Source organism: Salvelinus sp. IW2-2015, unplaced genomic scaffold (genome assembly GCF_002910315.2).
Source record: "Salvelinus sp. IW2-2015 unplaced genomic scaffold, ASM291031v2 Un_scaffold928, whole genome shotgun sequence".
Taxonomy (NCBI): Eukaryota; Metazoa; Chordata; class Actinopteri; order Salmoniformes; family Salmonidae; genus Salvelinus; species Salvelinus sp. IW2-2015.
In genome coordinates this window covers 535,434-546,140 of record NW_019942652.1, presented here as the reverse complement: position 1 = coordinate 546,140, position 10,707 = coordinate 535,434, and the positions used below count along the sequence as shown (strand labels likewise).

The following is a 10,707-nucleotide window of genomic DNA, read 5'->3' as shown; positions in this document are numbered from 1 at the left end:
GCGTGCCAGGACCCTGTACTGGGACCTGTGTGTGAGTGTGAGTGTGTGTATGTGTGCTGTGTGTGGTGCTGGTGTGTGTGTATTTGTCTGTGTGTGTGTGAGGCCAGAGGGTAGAGAGGCAGAGCTGCATACCGGTATCAGACTCCCTCTGGGCACTGTGGTGCTTATGGAGGGCATGCCGCAGGGGAGTGATGTTGAAGCTCTCACCATTTCCCCTCTCTCTCTCTTCCCTCTTCCTTTATCACTTCTCCATCAATTCCCAATTCCTCTCTCTCACTTTCCCTCCCTCCCTCCCTCCCTCTCAATCTACCTCCTTTCCTCGTCTCTATCTCTCTCCCCCCTCCCTCTCTTTTACTCTCCCACTCCCCCCTCCATTTTCTCTCCCCCCTCCAGTCTCTCCGTACCTCCAGTTCTCTGAGAACAGGGTGGTCCTCGATGCCAGGGAAGAGGACTCTCATGGCGTAGGTCCTGTAGTCCAGGTGAGGGATACCAGCTCTGTCCAGATCACTTGTCAGCTCATTGATGTCCGTCTGCAGCTCAGCAAAGGCTGGTGGGAGGGGGGGTAGACAGAGCAGACATGAGCAGGGCTGTTAGTATAGATCAACTGATTCCAGACCTGCTAGTTTAAAATCTACCTGAAACTATGGAGCACATCTACATGCATAAATATGTACGCCCTCTATCTATGGTGACCCTGACACTGAACCCAAGACACACTTCATGGAAGAAGAAAAGCTCTCTCTCTCTCTCACACTCACACGACACATAACCCCCCCCAACACACATCCACATAACACCCCCCCTCCCCCAAACCACACACCATAACACCCCCGCCAAAGCACACATGTCCACTCGCGGTGGCCAGTAAATTGGCTGTACTGTAACAGTATCTGTGCTCCTGTGTGTTCCCTGCTGTTAGGCTGCAGGTGAGAGCTGGTTAATTGGCCCTCCTGACTCGAGTTCCTGGCACTGCCCTTGAAGGGAGACCCCTTAGCCTCTCTACAGCCAATCACAGCCATATTTCCCACCTACCCTCTCAGCCCCCCTGCTACCCCAGCCCAGGGCTCAGACTCAGACCCCTGGTGTGGAACCCAGGTACCTATAGCTGCCCTTCTAAATCCACCCTCGGGGCACTAAGCTCCTCCTGGCCACAGCTACTGGTTTAAACATGACCTCTCGGCCTGTCTCCTGGCCTGTGTGTCTGACTGTGGCCAGGGCTTTATCTCTGTAAACCCCATGCAGCCATGTGCTGCTCTGCTCACTCCCCCCAGCTGGGCCCGACAACAGCCCAAAGCCCCACAGACATAGAGCTCACTATTAACTCCTCTACTCTGCCACCGCCCTGACACAACTCAGATTAACGAGGCAATGACATTTGGAGGCAGAGGAGGCTGCTGAGGGGAGGACGGCTCATAATAATGGCTGGAACGGAGCGAATGGAATGGCATTAAACACCTGGAAACCGCTCCAGCCATMGCCACGGGCCTGTCCTCGCCAATTAAGGTGCCACCAACCTCCTGTGTTTGGAGGATGTACCCTTCTAGTATACTATTTATTTTGTATGTCCCGCCTTCTATACGCAGGTTGGTATTTATTGTCATGAATCTTGCCCTGGAGGCAGCTCTGCAGAGTGGTCACTAGCTGGCACAGCCACAAAGTCATAAAACTTGATTTTAAACCTAACCCTAAATTAAAACCAAAAACCGATAAAAAAAATGTCATGAATTTTTACGATACAGACAATTCTGACTTTGCAGCTGTACCCATCGGAAATCGCTCAGTTCTGCCTCCAGGGCCAGATTCATGACAATAAACATCAACCCGTCTTCTATACATCCTTTATGTTGGGACAGTCTACATTCAGAGTGGTAAAGCTGTGTTCAGGGTGGCTGGAGGGAATACATAACACAAGGAGAGAATTGAGAACTACTGACTTATTCAACCCGTTCTCAATTGACACAAGGCTATACGGGAGTCTCTCACAAAACACCTTCACTGACCATAGTCGTATGTAACATCTAATAGCATAACACAACAGATTAGATCAACTGGAATGGCTCACGGTTGCACAAAAAGAGCTGTGAGAAAACCAAGTCCCAAAATATTAGAATGACCCACCGGCCATACATTTTAGTTATCACTTATCACCCTTTTTTAACTGCAAAGAACCATTGAAGGCCTCAAAGGGTTATTTGAGTCAGTATGGTTCCACATAGAACCACTACCCTTCCCAAATAACCCTTGATGAACTCTCATTTGTTTTTGTGTGCATGAGCGTTGTGATGTGGCTGTTGTGAGTGTGTGTGTGATGTGTGTGTGTGTGTGTGTGTGTGTGTGTGTGTGTGATTGCTGTGTGATGTGTGTGGGTTGGTGTCGGTGTGTCGTGCATGTTGTGGCTATCGTGTGGTAGGACATTTAAAGTTCCCAGCAGCTAACACAGATTTATCAGGCTTTAACTAAGCCTGCCTTCACAATCTTAAACGAGGCCATGCTTTTACAACAAACTCTGTGCAAACACACACAGACCAGAAYACACATGCCGCACACACACACACACACTATGCTTCCTGTGCATCCGTGATAGGGAAAATGCCAGCATGAAATAAAGATGATATGCCGTTCCAGATCTGTTCACAGGAAAACGTTGTGTTTATCAGTGTGTGTGTGTGTAAGTGAACGAGTCAGTGTGTGTGAACAATAGACAAGCACCATGTGCATTTAGTGTGTCACGATCGGGGTCACACACACAGAGCAAACTAAAGTAGCAGAGACTGTGTGTCAGACAAAACCTGACTCAGTGACCCTGATTCACAATACCTTATATTACGCTATGCAACACACAGTACCAGTAATTGACTTACTACGCGGAAGTACCCATTTGTGTCTTTCATGTGATTATACCACGCCTTAGTGGAGACCAGTCAATGCACTCTCACTGTCGTCATTTAACCTGTGAACTCAGCCTGCTAGCTCAGTCATTAGTCCTTCTAGGAGACCGCAATCAAAGTGTCTCAGAAACAGCTTTGTAGAGCAGAAGAGGACCAAACGTAATTGTTGTACTCGTCACAGACATTTTGATTTCAGTTTCCAATGTAATTGCATTACTTTGTTGTCTCTGGGCTCAACTGACCTTCCGTAGTCTATACGATAGTTTGTGAGAGTTGCAACTAATAGTCTATGGTTGATTTGTTGAATAACTATGGATTTTTTCAAGACGCATTGTTGCATATCAATGTCACTGATGGCCTCCTGCTACTCTGTAGAGCATCTACAGATGGACTATCTAAATAATGTGTTACCCACCTTCCTTGCACTCCAGGGCGACCCGGGACTCCAGGTTGTCCATCTGCATCTGCAGGCGCTTCAGGGTGAGGTCATTCTCCCGCGACTTGCGTTTGTACGCAATGAGGACGAGGATGACGATGATGAGGAGGAGGCCTCCGCCGGCGGCGATGCTGACGATGGCGGGGAGCGTGAGCAGGCTGTCTGACAGGATGTTTACTGACCCCGGAAGACACATGGAGACCACCCACCTGCACCTGAATATCACCACACAACACACACCACACACACAACACACACACACACACACAGCACACACAACCACAACACACACCAAGCACACATCACACACACACACACACACACACACCACACCACACCACACACACAACACAGAGAATCACGCGACATTTTCAACACACACATACCGTACGAAACACACATTCCAAAACACACACTACACAGTAGCAAAACACAACATTCAAACACACTACACCACACACACACACATCATCACACACACCACACATCACACACCACACGCACATTCAAACACACCATACACAGAGAATTCAAAACACACACACACACACACACACACCAAAACACACACACACACACACACACACAACACACACACACACACACACCACACACCACACACCACACACACACACACACAATCAACACACAACACACACACACCACAACAACAACGACACACGAGAGAGAGAGAAACACACACACTTCAAACACACACACACAGGCCATGCAGCGCACATCACATTAGATTTCAGTTAAATCAACCCATCCCCAGCGCATAGACACACACACAAACACACGCAGACACACAACACAAATGCAACACACCAACACACCCCGTCATCGAGGACAGTGAAGAGTGAAGTTCTGGGGACTTCCACTCAATAAGTGAGCAGACTGGCAGAAATAATTGCGGTGGATTCTAACAGAACCTTTTGACGGCTAGAGCCCAGTAACACTGCCCTCTCTTTGACCTGAAAGAACAACCACGAACGTGCCAGAATAATGGAGTTTACAGGTCAAACATTACAGAAATGAAACTACGTAGACACTCCGACACACAGAGAGACAGAATAGAGAGGCAGGAAGAGGATGTGTGTGTGCGAGCCGCTGTGTGTGTGTCAGTGCGCGCGTGCGTGTGTGTTTGGACAGACATGACTGACGTACCATGACTTTGTACTGGCCCGTGAGGTTAGGGGGCTCACACAGCAGCTGGGTCTCAGACACGGTGACAGAGCAGGGGGTCTCCCCGATCAACACAGTGTAGTTGAGCTTCACCCCCCCTGAGGCATGAGGCACCAGGTTTCTGCCCTGTGGGGGGGGGGGGGATTATTGAAACCTCAAGTAATCTTAAAATAATGTATTGTTTGTTATGATACAGCAGTTATGATACAGTTATACTGTAGAACACATTGTCATACTAAGATGTTTATACCTCAGGCATAACTGCAGTTTAATGTTAGCTGTCAAATCCCCTAAACCCTCTTTTGGTTTCTAAAATCGAGGCGAGTTACTGTAAAGGCCCTGTAAAAAGACTTTCATGAATCATTTTGATTGACTGACTGATGACAATCCCATGTCCTTCTGCCATACCTTAAGAATGATGGGCGATCCGGGCTTTTGTTCCAGGACTCCGTTGGTGCTGAGCGGTTCAAAGTATGGGTTGGGGTAGTAGAGGAAGATGGTTTTGTTATAGACTAGCAGAGTCTGGACGTTGTTGAAGATGAACCCAAACTCATCAGCGTGTTTGACCGTGTCCAGACCTGGACGGTACTCTGCCACCAGGGACGGAGCAAAGCAATTCATACTGGTGGTGTTCAGAACCTTACACACCTTAGACGGGGAGGGGGGGGAGGGAGGGAGGGAAAGAGAGACATTAGCTTCTGAGATGCTTTATGCGCCAAAAGACTGAAACAGGCCACCAATCCACCCTAGCCAGCCATCATGCTCTAATAATAGAAGCTTTCCAATACGAGAGACGAGAGCAAGTCAAGCGGGATGAGCTGAGACAGTTCAGCACAGGTCATCTGTCTGCCTCTACTCTTTTCATTCCAAACGCTGAAAGAGTAGATTCATAACATGTAGCCCAACAGCCACCTGCTGTAATACCATGCCAAAATCCGGTGTTAATTGAATGTTACCCTTCATACAACAGCACACACTGGCAGAGCTAAGAGCTTGAGGCTGATAATATTGACACCAAGCACGCTACTTTTCAGATCTCTCCTCCAGTGGTGCTGAGGGAGCCTAAAACTGAGAAAAGTGAGATGATGAAGTGTGTCAGTCGGCAATCATTCTCTGGCACAGGACATTGGGGGCACTGGGGATATCCCCCACTCTACTGGTCACAGATCCTAGTCTGGCAGGTTGAGGTGAAGTCAGGGCTTCTAGAATAACACTAGTCTCCCGGGTGGCGCAGTGGTCTAGGGCACTGCATCGCAGTGCTAGCTGCGCCACCAGAGTCTCTGGGTTCGCGCCCAGGCTGGGCTGGGTTCGCGCCCAGGCTCTGTCGCAGCCGGCCGCAACCGGGAGATCCGTGGGGCGACGCACAATTGGCATAGCGTCGTCCGGGTTAGGGAGGGTTTGGCCGGTAGGGATATCCTTGTCTCAGTATGTAAAAAATGTAATAAAATGTATGCACTCTACTGTAAGTCGCTCTGGATAAGAGCGTCTGCTCTTGGCCGGTAGGGATATCCTTGTCTCAGTGTAAAAAATGTAATAAAATGTATGCACTCTACTGTAAGTCGCTCTGGATAAGAGCGTCTGCTCTTGGCCGGTAGGGATATCCTTGTCTCAGTGTAAAAAATGTAATAAAAATGTATGCACTCTACTGTAAGTCGCTCTGGATAAGAGCGTCTGCTAAATGACTAAAATGTAAATGTAAATGTACTCCTCCCTGTCTGTACGCCCAGGAGTGGCCATTTTCCCTGTGAGGGAACGAGGGTAGGACCTGCAGCACTATCACTAACAGTAGAGGAACCTGATTGATTACTGTGCTGCACTCCTGCTGCTGGGAGCCTTTTATCCACCGACCCCTCTCTCTCTCTCTCTCTCTCTCTCTCAGAGGAGAAACTTAATTAGAGCTAAATATCTTTAAAGCTTCACAGCGCCAGCAGAGTACCATGCCTCTTACCTGTTGTCCTCTGCTCTAGTCTAGAGCCGGGGGGGAGGACCAACGATCGATACGAACTCATCTCGTACAAACTTGGTCCCACCATCTATTGCATTTGGCAGGAAGAAAAACCTAAGCAATGCAGATAGAGTATTTTCTAAGGCAGTGCACAGGCTAAGTGTGCAGCAGGGGGAATTGTCTTAGCTACTCAAGCCATGCTCTTTGAGGTAGAACTACAGAAGACAACTACAGAGTACAACTACAGCGTACAATGGTATTTCTCCATGCAGGAAGGCATACTAGGCTGCATTATCAAGTAGCTAGTTGTATGGTAACATAGTCTTTGGACTGGTGCTGCTGGAGATCTGTGGAGCATTGGGTTGGGTTCAGCAGGAAGGCTGCTCTCCTCCCGGAGAAGAAACTGAGCTAACCCAAACACGGTTCGCACATTACAGTTTTTTTTGCTGCGGCTGGGCTCGGTGTCTTTGTGTTGGCCCACACCACGAGGCCTAAATGCTCCCATGCGACTCCCTTAGTGTAGTGACATCGAAAATGGAGTTTGCATGTTAGTGAGAACTGGAATAMGAAAGAGAGGGAGAGAGAGAGGGAGAGAGAGAGAGAGAGAGAGAGAGAGAGGCTAAGCCCTTTTAAAAATGGATACAACTCTGTTGCACTGCTGACACACTTTCTCCAAGCATCTACTACTGTAATCCCATTATACTGTATGTTACAGAGAGAGCTTAGATGAGAGTTATAGAGAAAATACCGTGGGAAATACATACTGTATAGTGGAGTCTTATCTTGTGCTGGCTATGATTATCAAAAGCTGTTTGTGAATGTATTTACTTATTCACTTGAAAGATTCTTGCGAATAAGTATTTAATTAGCTAGATGTACTGAGGGCTCTATTTGAACAAACCTAACACAGTGGTAAATCTAAGCGCTGGCGGTAGAGCTCTAGGTCCCTGGGTGTGTTAGAAATATTTGCGCTATCTCCACAGCCGTTATGAGCGCAAGAGCTGGCGGTGGCGCGAAAGGGCTGGGTTTTGATGAATGTGTGTTCAGGTGTGACGAGGGCGTTGGCCACTCATCGGACAATCAAGGCGTTCCATGGCTTAATATTGCATGGGTTTGTCTAAAGTTCTGTCGGTTATTATCGTTGTCGTCAACTCCGGCTTGGGGCACGGTAACGAGTGATGGCAACAGAARAAGGGAAAACAACATACAGTGTTTGTTCAATACGTTTGGAGTGTCAGTCAACATCGTCATAAATGCTTCACCGAGTATAGGCCTTTACGCATCGCACTTCTCATCAAATAAAACATACTAAATGGTATTGATTCTCAATAACCAAGATATAGCCTTGSCCTACCATTGATACTGCATTATAGGACTAAATAATTGAAATACGATTGAAGGAGCACGTCTTTGATAACCGGACAAGAGGCGCTCTTTGAAAAGCAGAATGGAGTATGCACCGCAGATACAGTATGCCCACGTGAATTGTGAATGGTGCATAAGCCTCAGGAGTAGACATCTAGAAACGATTGATGGATAGGCTACTTGGCTAATGCATGGCCACGATAAGAAAGACAGCAGACACATTGYTGTTGAACCAGCTTTCTCTATAATAGGGCAAGGGTAGCCTATACGGACTTGTTTTTTGATCAAACGAAACAAGCAATTGTCATCGGATTATCTCATCTCTTGTTCCATGATGGCCATATAGCCTACATGAAAAGGTTTTTACTCACATCCACAGTAATAACAGCAGCTGGCTAAAATAATGTAATAGCCTACATAGATAAAAAGGGGATCTAGGCTCACTGTTTTGCTGCTGTCAAACTTGACCTTTTAATAAAGCTTTGGTGATAAAAAAAACAAAATTCAAAGCGGTCTCACGAGCTAAACCCTTTATTGATAGTCTTGACTGCTTAGGRAATGCATTGGGCAGGACAAGAAAAATATTGATTTTTAATCAAATGAAACGAAATGAGAAAAATATYCCCACCAGCGCATACTGAAATTGGCACTTTGGCGCACGTTTTTAAGGACACACCTCAGACATTGCCACCCTTCCCACCTCAGCACAAGACAGGTAAATGACTGATCCTGGCGCTAAGGTTTGAAAAAAGAAGAGCACCGGGTTTATAACAGGTAGAAATTGCAAACGAGTGTGCGTTTGACAATTGCGCTGGCTTAACGCCAGCCAAAATAGAGCCATGTCGAATAATTTCAGAGACGGTATAACAAAAGTTCCATGTCGCTGTTATTTCCATGCTATAAACAGTGACGTGATACAGACAGGCACATATGCTACTACAGCATCTTTCCCTTCCTGCCTGTCTGTCTCTGTCTTGGTTGGAACAGCACAGTGATGTATATGCAAGTCAACTACTATGGCTCCCACTACCATCTGTTCAGAGCTGGAGTGGCTGGATGGATGGATGCTGCATGTGTTCAAGACACACTGTGTGTGTGTGTGAGAGAGTGTGTGTGTGTGTGAGGGTGTGTGTGAGAGTGTGTGTGTGTGTGTGTGTGTGTGGGTGAGGGTGTGTGTGTGTGTGTGTGTGTGTGGTGTGAGATGGGTGTGTGTGTGTGTGTGAGGGTGTGGTGTGTGTGTGTGTGTTGAGAGAGAGTGTGTGTGGTGTGAGGGTGTGAGGGGTGTGTGTGTGTGTGTGAGGGTGTGTGTGTGTGTGTGTGAGAGAGAGAGAGTGTGTGTGTGTGAGGGTGGGGGGACTCAATTGTTCCTTCCTGAATCCTTTCTTCTGAGTGTGTTGATCTAAAGAGGTCACAGTCTGAATATGTCACTGAGCTTGGTGCTGCTACACTGAGTCTACAAAACATTAAGAACACCTTCCTAATATCGAGTTGTGCACCTCCCGGCACCTACTACCATACCCCATTCAAAGGCACTTCAATCTTTCTGTCTTGCCCATTCACCCTGTGAATGGCACACATACAGAATCCTTTGTCTCAAGGTTTAAACATCCTTCTTTAACCTGTCTCCTCCCCTTCATCTACACTGATCGAATTGACATCAATAAGGGATCATAGCTTCCACCTGGATTCACCTGGTTAGTCTATGTCATGGAAAGAGCAGGTGTCCTTAATGTTTTGTACACTCAGTGTATATGGTAAGTGATCAGAGTAGTGAAGGGGGAAATAGAGGCGTCTGAGTCCCACGCCGTGCAGGGATATCATATGCTGTCAATTATTCCACTGAAGGAACAGTTATTCTGCCAACCACCAGCTTAGAAAAGCCTAATGTATTCTACTCCAACCAGACACATTTCAATTTAATACAATCAGATCCATTATGAAACATGCCTTTTCCACAAATACTGTACAGTCTTAGCTGTCTTCATCCCTTTCCTCATCCAGTATACAGTTGCTCCAGGTCAACAGCTATAAAATAATTGGAATCTTGCCTCCTATTCCTTTTGCCCTGACTGGCACTGGATGGTGATGGAGCGGCGCATTGTACAGCAGCAGCTGTAACGTTAACAGTCTGGCCCTCTGGCTGAATTCATTAGAAGAGAATCTACTGCAGTCTGCAGCAGCCCACTCAGCCCAAGCACCACACGCCAGGTCTCTGACTTGGTGAGAGGGAGGCAGTAGAGGAGGGACGGGAGGGCAGGAGGAAATAGGCTCCAGGGGTCATGAGTAGGAGAGAGGAGACAGCTCTGTAAGACCAAGGGTCAAAGGTTATGTGAGCAATATTTTTGCCAATGAGTGATATCACTCCTACACTTCATACACTTCTTTCAATGTCCTGTTTGTTTCCACCAGCTGGTAATGCTGGCAGTATCTCTCTCATATTAGTCACATCTGACGGAAGTGGAACAAGACGAACTACAGCAGCTGATTAAATGTTTTGTACAAGCTGGAGGTTGTGATGGTGCTGAATGTACACTTTGCAGCTGTGCCATACTGAACAGGTGAAAAATCATCTCATACTAAATGAGAGTGGACGGTGCTGTGAAATATCCACTGGGCGACCAGGCTGTTAGTGTAGCCTAGCGATGAATAATGCCCTACGTTGTTCCACAGTCAATATAACTGTGTATTGGGAAGGTGGCCAGGAAGTAGTAGAAAATCCAGACGTTTGAGAGGAGGGGAGGGATGGATGGATGGAGACTGGAGAGGAGGAAGGGGAGGGATGATGGAGAGTTTTAGAGAGGAGGGGGAGGGATGATGGAGAGTTTAGAGAGGAGGGGAGGGATGGATGGAGAGTTTTAGAGAGGAGGGGAGGGATGGATGGAGACTGG

At 47.3% G+C, this 10,707-nt stretch overlaps 1 pseudogene; it reads right to left on the bottom strand.

Moving 5' to 3' along the window:
• Positions 1-404: 404 nt before the first annotated feature.
• The window catches only part of LOC112069195 (plexin-A2-like), a 79,403-nt pseudogene continuing 69,100 nt past the window's right edge, over positions 405-10,707 (bottom strand).